The sequence below is a fragment of the Mus caroli genome, chromosome 4 (genome assembly GCF_900094665.2).
Source record: "Mus caroli chromosome 4, CAROLI_EIJ_v1.1, whole genome shotgun sequence".
Classification (NCBI taxonomy): Eukaryota; Metazoa; Chordata; class Mammalia; order Rodentia; family Muridae; genus Mus; species Mus caroli.
In genome coordinates, this window is record NC_034573.1 from 64617842 (window position 1) to 64634391 (window position 16550).

General features: G+C 35.5%; 1 long non-coding RNA gene across 1 annotated transcript in view; it reads right to left on the reverse strand.

Moving 5' to 3' along the window:
- Positions 1-4691: 4691 nt before the first annotated feature.
- LOC110292149 overlaps positions 4692-16550 on the reverse strand; it is a 45683-nt gene continuing 33824 nt past the window's right edge. Inside the window, exon 3 of the long non-coding RNA XR_002377673.1 lies at positions 4692-6389. This is a non-coding gene — a long non-coding RNA (uncharacterized LOC110292149). The remainder of the gene's footprint in view (positions 6390-16550) is intronic.

Consider the following 16550-nt stretch of genomic DNA (forward strand, 5'->3'; position numbering starts at 1 on the left):
TATGGGATGCTCTAGCATTCCTGGCATCTGGGACTTTCTAGTTGCTACCCCTCACTTCTCCATCCCCCATTGCTACACACTTTTGTTCAATTTACTGACCTTTTGTACATCACCTCTATAGCCTCCCATATCTGATTCTGGCCCTGTTTTTTTTGCTCCTTTTCCTATCTTCATCCCAAGTCCCTCCAACCCTCTACTTCTGTTGATTATATTGTTCCCGCTTCTAAGTTGGACTGAAGTATACACTCTTTGGTCTTCTGTCCTCTTGAGCTTCATATGGTCCTTGAGTTGTATCATGGGTATTGCACACTCTTTTCCTAATATCCACTCATCAGTGAGTGCATACCATCTTTTGTGCCTGACATTACTCACTTTTGAGATGGTTTCAAGATTCATCAATTTCCCTGTGAATTTCATAAAGTCATTTTTTAATAACTGAGTAGTACTCCATTGTATAAATGTACCACATTTTCTGTATCCATTCCTCTGTTGATGGGCATCTGAATTGTCTCCAGCTTCTTACTATTATACATATGGCTGCTATGAACATAGTGGAACATGTGTCCTTATGACATGTTTAAGCATCTTCTGGGTATATGCCCAGGAATGGTATAGCTGGGTCCTCATGTAGGACTATGTCCAGTGTTCTGAGGAACCACCAGACTGATTTCCAGAATGGTTGTACCAGCTTGCAATCCCACCAGCAATGGAGGAGTATTCCTTTTCTCCACATCCTCACCAGCATCTGCTGACACCTGAGTTTTTGATCTTCTGACTGGTGTGAGGTGGAATCTCAGGGTCATTTTGATTTGCATTTCCCTGACGACTAAGGATGTTGAACAATTCTTTAGGTGCTTCTCATCCATTTGAGTTTCCTTAGTTGAGAATTCTATGTTTAACTTTGTTTCACATATTTTGATAGGGCTATTTGGTTCTCTGTAGTCTAACTTCTTGAGTTCTTTGTATATGTTGGATATTATTCCTCTATCAGATGTAGAGTTGGTAAAGATCTTTTCCCAATTTGTTGGTTGTCATTTTGGTATATTGCCAGTGTCCTTCTCCTTACAGAAGCTTTGCAGTCTTATGAGGTCCTATTTTTTGATTCTTCATCTTAAAGCATAAGCCATTGGTGTTCTGTTCTGGAACTTTTCCTCTGTGCCCATGTGTTTGACATTACCCTCCCCCTCCACACACACACCACTATTTTCTCTTCTATTAGTTTCTCTGTATCTAGTTTTAGTTTGAGGTCCTTGATTCACTTGGACTTGAGCTTTGTACAGGGAATAAATGGATCGATTTGCATTCTTGTACATGTTAACCGCCAATTGAGCCAGCATCATTTGTTGAAAATGCTGTCTCTTCCACTGGATGGTTTTAGCTCCTTTGTCAAAGATCAAATGACCATAAGTGTGTGGTTCCATGTCTGAATCTTCAATTCTATTCCATTGATCTACTTGTTCTATCTCTGTACCAATACCATGCAATTTTTATCACTATTGCTCTGTAGTACAGTTTGAGCATAAGGAAGGTTACTCCCCCAGATATTCTTTTATTGTTGAGAATAATTTTCACTATCCTGGGCCTTTTCTTATTTCAAATGAATTTGAGGATAGCTCTTTCTAACTCTATGAAGAATTGAGTTGGAAGGTTGATGGAGATTGCATTGAATCTGTTATTTGCTTTCAGCAAGATGACCATTTTTGCTATATTAATCCTGCCAATCCATGAGCATGGGAGATCTTTCCATCTTCTGAGATCTTCTTTGATCTCTTTCTTCAGAGACTTGAAGTTCCTGTCATACAGATCTTGTTTGTCATACAGATCTTGTTTGGTTAAAGTCACTCCAAGATATTTTTATTTGTGACTATCATGAAGGGTGTTGTTTTCCTAATTTCTTTCTCAGCTTTTTAATCATTTGTATAAAGGAATGCTACTGATTTGTTTGAGTTAATTTTATATCCAGCCACTTTGTGGAAGTTGTTTATCAGATGTAGGAGTTCTCTGGTGTAAATTTTGAGGTCACTTAAGTATACTATCATTTCTTCAGATAGTGATATTTTGACTTCTTTCCCAATTTGTATTCCTTTGACATCCTTTTGTTGTCTAAATGCTCCAGCTAGAACTTCAAGTACTATATTGAATAGACAGAGAGAGAGAGAGTGGGAGAGAGAGAGATAGTAGCCTTGTTTAGTCCCTGATTTTAGTTGGATTACCTCAAGTTTCTCTTCATTTAGTTTGATGTCGGCTACTGGTTTGCTGTATATTGCTTTTATTATAGTTAGGTATGTACCTTGGATTCCTGATCTTTCCAAGACTTTTAACATGAAAGGATGTTGAATTTGTCAAATGCTTTTTCAGCATCTAATGAAGTGACAATGTTTTTTTTTTCTTTAAATATGTTTGTTGTTAAGCAGAATTAGCTTATGTGTTTTAAAATGTTTTTATGATTTCTTGTAATTATATCATGAGTTTTGCAACTTTTGTGAGTTTGGTAAGCATCTATACTTCCCTGTCTTAGGGAATGTCTCAATCCCAATGAATAGCTACTTAAAGAGAACCTTTAGCTAATTAAAACATTTTATATGAAACATTAAAATAAAAATCAATGTAAGGCATTTTGGAAACCAACAGAGTGGAGGATTTAATATCATTGAAAGGAGTTCATATTAGAAGAGTCCTTATATAGAACTGTGTGAATGCTAAATATAATTTATGATGCACAATAAGATGAAATAGATATTACATGGAAAGTGATTTTAAAGCTAGAAATTGAAAAAACATTATCTATAAGAGAAACACCTGAGTCATTCATCTCTATAGTAAGCGGTGCCATAGTACAGGTGAGACCACAGTTTCTTTATCTCATATGGCTCACACTACTGAAAGTGGACATCACCAAAACTTTGCATAAAGAAGTTATATTCTAAGCAAAACTGTTTAAAAGTAAGTGCATGAAAGTTCTGAGTTGTTTATAGAAGTGCTCACCCATGTTATGTTGCATGATTCTGCTGTTCCCTTTGTTCTGATCAGTGTGCACATTTTGGACAGTGCCCCTTCCCATCAATAGAAGTTGTCTCAGATTAAAAAACTATTAATATACCTTAGAAACTGCTACATTTTTAAACTCTTTACAAGAACTTTTTTGATCTTTCATAAACATAGAAATTTAATTATAGAAAAGAGAACTTTGAATATTTTCCTACTATGATTCCTTAACATATAAGTTTCAAATTCACTTATTTTTCTTTTTAAGCATGTGATAATAATTGATTTTTAAAACCACTCCTTAATGAGGAATGGTTCATAAGAACTGTTAAATGAATTTGGAGATTCAGACATGATTTTGAACAATTTCTGAAATGATCCTAGACCTGTACATGCCATTTTGCACTATATGTTTATTGTTGACATGTTATTTCCATTGATTATTTGATAATCAACCTATCAATTAACTCTGAAAAATGAACATGCTTTATGCCTTTTAATTCCAAATATTCAGTCAAATTTTATATCTCATGTAAAAATAAGAAGCACAGCCTTCTTCTTAACATGTTTATGTCTAATGAATGGAAAAGAAACATATTTAACAAAGAATAATTTTAAATGAATTTCTTTATGAGTTTTTATAGCAAATATTTAATTTGAATACCTATTTACTTTGTGTTGTGAACAGCTATCAGCATAGAGGATCTTGAGTCATAGATTTACAAAGCTCTGGGATCATGAAGGCCCTGGGAACATGGGAACACTTGAAACATCTGAGGAGACAGTAAAAGTGTAGTCTGGCTTTCAGAAACATGCGAAAATAATATGAGAAAGGTGAAATTCTTATGGACTCCAATGTTTACAATTTTAAAATATCCATTCCAAAATATTCACTTTCACTGAGAAAATGTGATAATAGCACTTGCCTTTGAACCTTGAGAGTTGGAGGAGAAAAAGAAGACAGAAGTTAGCATGAACCATGTTTCTTCCATAATATGTAGGAAAGCATAAATAAATGTTTAAAATATAAATTTTTATAAGTTAGTTGTTTAGCCCCAGGTGTCTTACTCACTACTGCAGAGTAGATCTCCTTTGGCCAAATATTGAGCCATATCAGAGTCATCATTAGGAATCACATGTTCCTAATCTTAAAAGATTTGGTCCATCTGTTCAGAACTTGATTGGTTATTAGAAAGAGAGGAAAAAAAATAAGAATACTCCCAGAAAGCATTCAAGAAGTACTGTATAGGTTAAATTTTGTTTCTTCAGCATATAAAAGTATGCTAATTGTTTCACAACACAGCACATAAAATGACTTTTTAACATAATGAATCTCATTAGGCCATTAACAAATTAAACTACCTATAACAGAGTGTAACTAGCCTGGCAAAAATGACAGTATTTTAAAGTGTATCTTTTCTTTCAAATACTGTCTCTCAATTTTGCCTATCAGACTAATAAAAAAAACTCAAAAGAAATAAAAATCTTCGTCATGAACCTAATGTTAGGAGGAAAGGTACCAGGCAGGGAAGAAACTTGACTCCAGAAAAGAAACTTCACACAGTTCTATTTGTCAAACTAAGAGTGAGATGAAAACCCAGATAACATTGGGTCAATGGTGGGTCTAACTACACATTGGAGGTTTCTCTGGATCTCTCATTTCCTCTTTCCAATGGAACCACTTGAAATTAAACTTTTTTTTTTTTATTTCTACTTTTAATCTGAACTATTGGCACATTGAAAATAGGTGGCCAGGCTTGACTTGGGCCAAAAGTTTTGATACCTAAGTTCAGGATCAAGAGAATTTTTTTCTTCCTTTTGTGTGACAAATGGAAAAGTGTAGAAAATATATAAACTGACAAATAAGAAGTTCATAAGAAGATGCACTTGACTTGTCACACCAGCCTAAAACATCACTCTTTCTGGTTTATAGGGTTTTATCTGATGCTTCAAGTATGATGACATGAAACATCTTCCAAGAGTCTGATGGAGATGGTGCTCTGTTTTTGTTAGTCTTGTACCTTGAAAAGTGATGGCATTTCAAGTCTCACCAACTTCTCTTTGTAAAAATCTTACTTCTGTCCTATCAATACAGAAATTTCTTACAGGTCAATATTCTGAATTAGATATCTGAATGTTGCCCAAGTATAGAAAATTATCAGTTAAATAATTGGGTAGTGAGTAAACATGTGAAATGCAAAAATTAAAAGGTCATACAGTAAGAGTGGGAGTGGCTAATCAGGAATGGGAGCAGAAAGCTGTGGGAAAAGCTGAGGTCTGTAGAAGGATCCAGAGAGACCACATGTATATTAAAAATGCAATGAAGAAACCTGCTACTTCATATTTTGATGAAGAAAAATAGTGAAATAACTGTTGAGATATAGATACATCATAGATTGCAAAATATCCTAAATTGACTCAATCTCCCACACCAGTACATATATTCATGTTGTTTTAGGGTAGTCAAAATATTCCAAAATGTTAACTCAGCATATACTAACTGCCTTTTGCTACCTTCTACTATAAGAAATTATCCAAAAGGATGCCGAGAGATTTCAAAGTTAATTTCAGAGATGTTACCATTGAACTGAATTGTGTTCCTAATAATTCTTGAGATGAGGCTTCAATTAATTCTGCAGTACCTTACAATATAACTTCATGTAGAAGTTCTTGATACATGGTCTAAGAATGAGACTGTGTGACAAGATTTCTGATAGCTCATGAGAAAACTCTAGGTAAACTAGACAAAGGTATTATAACTTCTCTCCAATATAACTTTGATTTGTTTTGGAATGTGTTTTGTACCCTTCTTTGGTATAGTCAATAGGAGTATGTTTGCTTCAGATTACACACTGCTGCTTACTTTTATTTTTAGCTTGTTTCCAAACATGGGTTGAACTTTGCTCATAAACTTGTTGAATCTTCCGAATGCCTCAGAATACAAATTGTTTGTTACCCAGAGTAAAGGTTGCTCTTGCATGAGACATTGATCTGTTCATATTAGGCTTTACTCTTGCAGGTTGCCTCTGACAACAAGAATGGTAACAAAAGTGTCGTAAGGTATTTGTATTGATGTGATCACTGGGGTAGACCCTTATCAAATATTACTGGTGAACTTAGAAAGAAAGGAAATTTGAATGTGTGGACAAAGAGATAGACATGCAGAGGGCAGAATGATAGTAGGAGGCACAATGAATTGCCTGACAGGCACTGCAAAGCAAATCATAAAGGACCTGAAAGATATCTTTTCTTACCAACTCTTTTAACCCCATTAATACATTAGGTTTCCTGCTTCCATAGTAGTGAGACAATATATTTCTGTTGTTTAAAGAAAGAAAACCATAACATTTCTTGTCTTCTCAGAAGGAAGTTCATTTTTTTTTTCATTCTTCACTTTTTAATGTCTAAAACACAAAAGCAAAACATGAATTCCAGGAAGTTCCAATAGAAACTGCAAAGTAAATCAGGACACACAAAGCCTACGCTTTTTAAAGCCATCTTAGTGTCAGAGATTGTGAATTTTTTTTTATAAATAGCCATATAATCATATTGCAGGCCAAGTGAACTATGAAGTCTCCTGTTAGTTACCCAGCTCTGCTTTTGTAACACAAATATCAACCACAGACAATATGTGATCACAAGTGTTTCATTGTTTCCCAGTAAAATTTTATTTAGGGTCAGGAAAATTAGAACTTAATTTGATCTCTCAAGTTTATTGAAAAGTAGATTTTTTTCAGTAATTAAAAATATAAGTTGAACAGTAGTGGTGCACGCCTTTAATTCCAGCCCTTGGGAGGCAGAAGCAGGCAGATTTCTGAGTTTGAGGCCAGCTTGGTCTACAGAGTGGGTTCCAGGTCAGCCAGGGCTACACAGAGAAACCCTGTCTTAAAAAGAAAAACAAAAACAACGAAACGAAACAAAACAACAAAAAAGTAAAAGCAATGTTCTGTTCTTGGGCTTAACTTGAAAGTTTGTCTTTTGGACAAAGTTTGCTTAACCCCTGATTTAATATTTAACACTTGAGATGCTGCTTAGTTCAGAGGGAATATGTACACAAGATTCAACTCCTTTAACTTCCTTCAGGGCACAGTGTGTCTTATAAACATCAGTCTGATAAAATGAAAATGTCTATTTGCTCCAACTATGGAATGAAGTCAGTGCAAATGAAGTATGATCAGAACCTTGATCTGGGCATGAACACATTTGCCATATTCATATCATCCACTCATATTAATGTCTTATGGACACAAAAAAAACCTAATAAATACTACTGAGTTCTGTTTGTTTTTTTATGAACAAGGCTTTTGGACCCTTCCCTGTTAGATGTTCCTATCACATGTGCTTTATTATGCTATGTGAAAACAAAACACCATGAACCAGAACTTTTTTATTTTACTGGTCTTGTAATCCCTGCCCTAGTAGCCTCCTGAGCTTTGTATTTGAAAGAAAGGAAGGCTTCTCTTTGTGCTAAGACTTACCAACAGCCAGTGTATATTCCTCACAGCTAATGCATAGAGCAAAATGGGGCTATTTTCCCCAGAAGTTTACTCATATCTAAACTCCCATGACTTTGAGTAACCTATAATGGGTTTAGTGAAGGCAAAGAGGGCAGAGTAATAAGAAGTAATATTAAGAATCTTATAATAGTTTGCTGAGTCTGGTCTATCTGTCCAGGTACACATACTTTCATAAGTTGTATTTCAGTCTTTAAAGATATCCTGAAATACTGCCTTGTGCTGAACTTACTCCTCATGCTGAATGCACTATCTTCAATACAATAGACCTTGTATGGTTTTGAACCTTGAATTCAAAGAATGAGAAAATTATCATTCAATCTCTTAGTTAATAATTGAAAATGACGACTTCCTCTTTGTTCCCATCTGAAGCTGACCATGAGATTATCTCTTACTGCCTTCCTCACAACCTTAACCCCTTCTCTCAGCTGCCAACTTTTATAGGAATTCCCTTGTCCTATTTGACCATGTACAATAGGGAAGGTAAGCAATCTTCCCTTTCCCTTCTCTCATCCAATCCATTTCCCTTGTCTTTTCTCTAACTCTGTAACAAACTACCTGTTTTGGTGTCTTTTATCCTCCCTGCCTGCATTCCCTGGGTACTATGCAGATCTTGGTGGCACACCCAGCTTTCCCAACTCACATGCACTCCATCATTCCTATGACCCTTTCTAATTATTCTCATTCCTAAATGTCAGATCCTGATTCCAACAAACTCCTTTTACCTGAAATCCCCAATTGCCACAACAAGCAGAATCTCAGATCTCAAAGGCATTCCCTAATAGGAAACACACACCTACCATACCAGCCTACAAAACAGAGAGGAAACAAAAACAGGAATGGAACATCCACTCAATAAACACAAGGTGACATAACATAATTACCCATTATCCCAAACCAAGATCCCTAGACAACAACATAAAACAATCAATAACAACCAGAAAAACATGTCTCCACTACAGCCACATTACTACAGTAATATAGTTGAAACACAAGGCATAGCTTAAAAATAGCCTTTATGAATATGATAGAGTTCTTTAAAGAGGATATCAAAAAACCTATTAATGAAATCTCAGAAAACTTAAAAACTCAATCATTCACCTCAGAGTCAAGTTTCAACAAGATAATGCAAGAGATGGAAAAAAGACTCTTTAAAGAAAAGGCATTTAAGACAAGATATGGGGTTTGTTGAGCAGAGACAGGGAAGGGGGATAACGTTCGAAATGCAAACAAAGAAAATATTTTTTAAAAGAGACATTTAGAACTGGGAAAAAGACAAGATAGAAGACATAGGGATCTCAGTCAAAGAAAACATCAAATGTACAAAAATAAAAAAAAATGTAGGCACAGAAAACGGACACCATGAAAGAACAAATATATTAATATTAGGAATAGAGGAAGGAGAAACAGTTAGGACAAAGACACAGTAAATATTTTTAACAAATTCCTAGAAGAAAATTTCCCTAACCTAAAGAAGGGAGCACCTATAGAGATACAAGCATATAGATCACCAAATAAACTGAATGTGAAAACAAATTCCTGAGGCCATCCCACCCAGAATAACAGTTTGAAGAACAAGTGTATGCCATGTCAGTGAAAACACTGATAGATTAAATCATATAGTAACTCCCTGATGGACCAGGGACAAATCATAACAGCTGCAAGAACCACAGATATGTGGCAACCCTCAGGCTTTCTCCACTCTCTCACTGCTCTCACACAATATCCCCAATCCCCACACCACTCCTCACCACTGTGTCCATGACCACAACTTGGGTAGAAACCACATGCAACTCCCTTCTGTACCAAAGTCCAAGATAGCCACCAGAAATAAAATCTCAAACCCTAATGGAGACTCCCTACTGGACCACTAGTCATGTTGTACAACATAAATCCAAGCCACAAACACCAGAAGACCAAAGAAGAAACAGAAACCAAGGAACCAAACATTCATCCAACAAAAACAAACTCAGAAAAATGCACCTAGACCTATAATTATCCTAAGCCCAGATGCCTAGATGCCAGTGTAAGAACAGACTTCCAGAGAGAGTTTGAGGTAAAGCAGAGCAATTCAGTGATAAGCCAGTTAGAATTAATCAGTGTGGAAAATAGTTTTGAGCCAGAACAGCTGAGTTGCACCAACCAGTCAGAGTTCAGAAAGAACAAGAAAAGGTGAGCTTATTCAACAGAGGACAATTACATCTGGCAAATAAAATGTACATTTCCATTAGCCAAGCATTGTCAGACTGGATTCAAGTACCATTCCTTGAGACAGAACCCATACCTGATGCTGCTGTGTGACTAAAATCCTGAGACTAGATAGATCATAATTCTAGGAGAAATCAAAATATTACCGTTTGCTAAAGGAACCTACCAGTAAAATGATCCCTAATGACATCCTTCTATACTCAAAGATCCGTCTCATGCTCAACCACCATCAAAGAATCTTAATCCTGAAGTAGATAGGAATAAATACAGACCCATAACTGAATAATGTACAGAGACTAAGAGACCTTTGTACATTCAGGACTAAATGATATATCTACAACAAATCTTTCTTCCCAGGGCTCAGGGAACTCTGTGTACAAGGAAGTAGAAAGATTATAAGAGCCAGAGGAGCCTGAGACCATCAAGAAAACATAGCCTTCTAAGCAGCATGACTGATTCATATATGAACTCATAAATACTGTGAAAACAATCTAAGAAACTGCATGAGTTTGTACCAGATGGCATCCTAGAACTGAAAACAGTGTCCTCATCCCTAACCCATAAACTAGCTCCAATTGATAACTACTTTCAATTGAAAAATTACTTTTCTGCAATGAAATCTCACTGGGAAAAACAAAGCACTCTTTCCTATTTATTTATTCATTCATTCATTCATTCATTCATTCATCATTTACATTCTGATCCCTGGCCCCAACCTCAGTTCCCCCATCCCATACACAATCCCTCCTTCCATTCACACTCTCCTTCTCTAAACCTCTGTTAAGGGTAAGCTCCAGGTTCATACAGTAAATGGCCAATACAAAATGAACTCATCTTTGAGTTCATATATATATACACACATTACACACACACACATGTGTGTGTGGTTTGCATCCTGATTTTGTATATGTGAACATATGTTCTCTGCTCTTGTATGTATTTCTAGTACTTTTTGGTTTACTGTTCTGTTTTTCCTATGTCAGCCTGTTTGTTAAAGAAAACAAAAATGAAATCATTTTCTGTTTTGTTATTATTCTTTAGATGCTTGTTTTTTTCTAATGAGAAGCAAAGAGTTTGGATCCAATTTGGAGAGAAGATGGTAAAGAAATAGAAATAGTTGAAGGGTGAAAAATTGTAGTCAGAATAAGTTGTTTCATCTGAAAACAGACTATTTTCAAAAAAAGAAATAAAATGAAAATTGGCTAAAGTGCCTGGATTAGCACATGCTTTTACAGTTTTGATATCTTACTTATTTATGCTAAATGAACTATGAAAGATGGTATTAATTTGGACAGCTATAGCAATTTGGGGAGAAATCAACTGCAAAAGATTGTATCATGTAATACTAACACACACACACATGCACACAAACTCAGATAAAGGTAGATGATATAATTTACTAATAAATGAATATAAAAATAAAATTGATGATGAAATATAAAATGTTCCCAACTTTTTGATTCTAAAAATTGCCATGGAGACATGGAACATTGTAGAAAAAGTCATTGCTTTCCATGAATAATTGAGTTTTCTCATTTGTGTATATTATGTTTCCTCTTTTATGCACAAGTACTGCTGTAAGAGAATTCTGGAAACTTTCCAAACAACTCAAGTTGAAGATTCTGTAGACATTCCAGGGGAAATATTTAGTATTAGTATGCAGTGGAATTTTACAGCTTTCAAAAAATCTACATTAAGCATACAATTCAATCAGACATTTTGTATGCCAAGTACCTTATCAGGGCTGCTTTAAACTCTTGGTTTCCTACTGGGCTGGGACACATGTTTAATTATATTGAATCTCTTTCTAGCATAAATATATGTTAGTTTAAATTTTCATTGGGTAAAACAAAAGTATTTATTAACTCAATTGTAAAAATTTGAAGTACAAGAATTAATTTACAATACTGTCACAAAGAACTTAGAAGGTATAATGTGTGCTTTGGATAATGTGGAGAGGCAGTTTCCATTTTTTCAAAACTACTTGTTTTGTTATTATGTATGTTTCTTTTAATGGTCATTGATTTATTTTATAAATAGGTGCAAAGTAAGAGGAAAATAATTAAAGTTTCTCTGAAATTACTCTGGATAATTATTTTAATGTCTATAATTGTAGCAATAGCATTTAGGATATCTCAATGAGAAAGAGCAAAATTAGTTTGATCACTTGCTTGAAGTACTATTTAAGTTGTTTTTATTCTGATCACATCTTACATTCCTAATAGAACTGCTTCAATTTCTATTTGAAATTTATAATATATACTCCCAGCCTCTGCCTCTACATCACAATGATCTTCATTTGACTAACTTCTAAACATTTCATTCTTACATTTGAAATTTTCTTCCCAATGCTATGGCTACTGTTATCATACATTACCTACAGAACTATGCCTACAATTGAATCAGCCATGAAGTAAAATATACATATTACTGTAAAACTGAGAATCTACGTGGGGGATGTGAAAAATTCCTGAAAAGAGATTGACTAATTTATTAAGCGTGCAGTGATATGTAGAGTTTTTGTTGGACTTAAAACCTGCCCTATGAACTGGAAAACATACCTTACTCTGTAAATGAAACCAAGAAATGGAGCCTAGATATGCAATGGCATCTAGGAGAAAACTTTCTCCTATTGTTCTGCTGAACAGACAAAGGAATAAAATGGGTCTCAGTGACATATTGTTATATTGATTGATCAACCCTCATCAGGAGACATTACGTCATGAAGTACATGGCATTTACAAACCCAAACATCTGGCCAACATGAAGAGACTTCACAGTGCTCATCCCTAAATAGGCTGTCTATATCATGACTCTGTCCCATTCAAGGTTCAGAGATCTACACATAAAAGGGACCAGAAAGACTTTAAGAACCAGAGTGGTGGATGATTTTAAGGAAACAGTATTTTCCAGATAGAGCAGGACAGATCCACATATGAAATCCAGATTAAACTATCTTTTAACCCTTTAAAAGGAGAACCAGAATTTTTATAGTTCATTTTTCAAGGAAACAGGCTCTCTGCTGCAAGGGAGTATTTAAAACATAGTTAGAGCACACACAAGATATTCACCAGCTCAAACCATGCAAAACCTCAACATAGAGACCTGTTCCATCCCTGACTACTGTGGATGTATTGCTATTTAGTAATTACTAGGAGATAAAAAATTCTTTTTCTTTCCTTCCTTCTTTCTTTCTTTCTTTCTTTCTTTCTTTCTTTCTTTCTTTCTTTCTTTCTTTCTTTCTTTCTTTCTTCCTTTCGTTCTCTCTCTCTCTTTCTCTCTCTCTCTCTTTCTTTCTTTCTTTCTTTCTTTCTTTCTTTCTTTCTTTCTTTCTTTCTTTCTTTCTTTCTTTCTTCTCTTCTTTCCTTCCTTGGCCAAATGATCTATCTATATCTATATATATATATATATATATATATATCATATGATATTCTCAAAAATAAACAAAAAACATTATTTAAAAGAATTTGTGACTTAAAGTGTGTTTTTGATGAGTTAACTGTTCATGTGTGATTGTATATGTCTTCATGTTGACTTGATGCTTCATTTAATGCAGAATCTCTTCCATAAATCCAAGCCTATGATCTAATTTCCTCAGCTGTCTCTTGTCAATTCTGTGCCTGCTTCACAATGTAATTTTACTTGCACATTTATTAAAGTTTTTAAATGATCACAGTTCAAAATGAGCTTGAAGATACCTAAGACAAGACTGAAGACAGACATGGTGGCAGTATGGAGTTAACAAGGTGTGGGAAGCAACTGATGAAGATGTATGTTAGGTGGGTAATGACGAACAGCCAAGAATTTTGTAAATTGAATTATCATTAGTCAGTAGAGGAAGAGTAAAGTCTAAAGTCAGAGCATATCAGCATGCAAAAATGTGCAGGATTCATAAATCTATGAGTTCAGTGATATCAAAGTGCAGAAAAAGTTAAAATGCTAGGACTACTGTTGGCAAGTGCCTTCCTGTAAAGTATCAGGCACAAAATATATTATGATATGAAGTCTTGGTGAAAGCTAATTGGTTCTGCAGGTATGAGGCAAAGTCAGTACAGACAGCAAACAAATGAATGCACATTCTATATTCCAATGCAACTTCATTTGTGATAATGATAGAATTTCATGTACTTTTTCCCATGTTGCAAAACATCTTCTTTTTGAACTTTTTTCACTACTTCAAAAGGTAAATGCCATTCTTAGTTGAGGGGCCATAAGCAGATGGTAGGCCAGATTTCTTCTTCAGCCTGCTCTTAAAATCCTTGGTAATAAAGGTGAGTTGACACCCATGGGAGGCTTCCCCTTCTCTTGTGTAAGGGACTTGGAGGAGAGGGGGGTAGGAAAGCTGCTATTGAGATATAAAGTAAACAGTTAAATTAATTCATAAGAAAGCCTTGGAAATAATATATACCTTCTAATGGATTTTTGAAATATGAATGAGTTTATAAGATGTTAATTTTTAATCATTTAATCTGGGTAGATATCATTTTATATTTACATTACTGCTTTATTCTTTTTTATTGGATACTTTTTCTATTTACATTTCAAATGTTATCCCTTTTCTAGTTTTCCCTGTACCCTAGAAACCTCCTATCCCATCCCCTCTCTCCCTGCTTCTATGAGGATGTTCCTCCACCTACCCACTCCCTATTAAGCATGTACTGAGATTCAAACTAACCGAACAACACTTCTACTGGGACTTAATTTAAGAAACTGATGGGCACAGGTCCTGCCACTGCATGGCACTGGCCAATAAGCAAGTATGTAGTAAAGAGATGGGAGAGAAAGAGAAGTAGAAAGGTATGTGTATTATAAAGAGAGGCAGAACTGGAAACACAACGGTGGTGAGGAACAACCTGATATAAGAGGCTTGAGCTGCCACCTGACACCATGCTGATGTCTAGGCACAAGCTGCCGCTGAAGGACATATCTGGGGTTTTGGCCCTACCAGAGAAGGGGTCTGTGTACATGTCCATGGCCCATGTTACCCCAAAAGACCATTCAAATGCCTGGATGTCTGTGGTCTGGGTCTGATGTTGGAAGCCATGTTGATGTCCAAGAGCATGTACTGAGCTGACCTTGCCTCTTTCCTCGGAGGTAAAGTGCTCAGGAGAACTGGCCCTGCCCATCAATGGGAAAGTGCAGGAGAGGTGCCACTGGTCCTGGTGAGTTAGGTGTATTAGAGCTGGTAAGCTGACCTATTCAGCTACCAGAAAGGCCCAGACCCAGGGCTTTGAGCTGATGTCCACCCCACCTCTGGGCTTCTGGAGCACATGAAGAGGCTAGTCTTTCAGAACCAGAGCCTTAGCATCTCCATGACTCAGGGCAATAGCAGGATATCTGAAAGAAGTCTTGAGGATACAATATTGACGTTATAACAGAAGCCAGAGGCCTTAAACCTGACCAATGACTCATTACAATGAACATTTGCATCCAATGTTGTTTGGACAAAAGGATATACTACATGACAGCCCACAGTTTCTTTAGTGAGCCATTTTTGCTTGTTTGTTTGTTTATTTTCAATTTTTATTTTGTATTTTTTAAATTAAATTTTTAGGGGAGGTTATGAGAGTAGAGGACAGATGAAGAAGGACTGGGAAATTATCAGGATTGGAGTTCATGATGCAAAATTCACTATAAATCAATAAAATACTTATGAAAAAAAGCAAGTCAAACACTGAGAACATAGAAGAAACCCAGGAATAACAAAAGGCAGGTTCACAGTACATGGAGAAGTTTCATAAATCAGGAGTTAAAGAAGGCAATAGATGAAACAGACAAATGTTTACAAATGGCTGGGGTAGCCAGTAAGTGAGAAAAATTAAGATTATGAACAGATGCTATATTTTAGCAGATTAGATTATGATTATTTCAGATTATGTTTAGAAGTTATGAAATAGTGGGGACCTATGATCCATGTGAGCATGGCATCCACACTTTGCAGAAACAATCAACACACCCACTAGTGTGAGATGTCAGATATGATAACTTTTTTTGAATAACCAATTTAGTATATTTAATATTGATACTTACAGATTTTTGTATGTGGCTGATAAGTTTGTATCTGACATGCATACTTTAAAGTTTATTTAGAAAAGAAAATATGATCTGACATTCTTCTGTGGAATTGAAGGAAGTGTTCAATTAGTGGTCATCTGTTTTGATCCCTGTTAACAGAGGCTGAGCCCACTGGGTATGCATCCTAGAATGCTGAAATAAGGAAAGGGCTGTATTTCATCAGCAAGAGAATGGTTTAACTGTGATCTATTGACAAAGCAGAATATATTTCAGCAATAAACATGATGTACTTAAAAAAAAAAAGAAAAACTGATGGGGCAACTGTAATTGTCACATGTGTGGGCTGTGGAATTCATTTCTTACAGATATGACATTTGCACATATTCTGCTTTTTTAAAACAAAAAACATATTTTACAATTGTATTTGCATTCTTTAGTAACTTGATAGTAACAGAAAATTGGCTTATGCAAAATTAATTCATTCATAAATTTATAGTAAGCTTAATAAAACTATATAATAATGCAAAATATTTTTCAGTTTTTTTTCTCTAAGGTAATATTTATATTTTCTATGTTGAGGGAAAGGAGGTTAAGTGACTGGCCCAACTTGGGATCCATCTCAAGGGGGGGCTTCAAGGCCTGACACCATTACTGATGCTATGGTGTGCTTACAGAGAGGAGCCTAGCTTGGTTGCTCTCTAAGAGGCCCAACAAGTAGTTGAAAGAGTCAGATGCAAATACTTACACTCAACTAATATACAGAAGCCTGGACCCATGTGGTTGGATTATGGAAAAGCTGGAGGGCGAGCCCATAAGAAGACGAGCAAT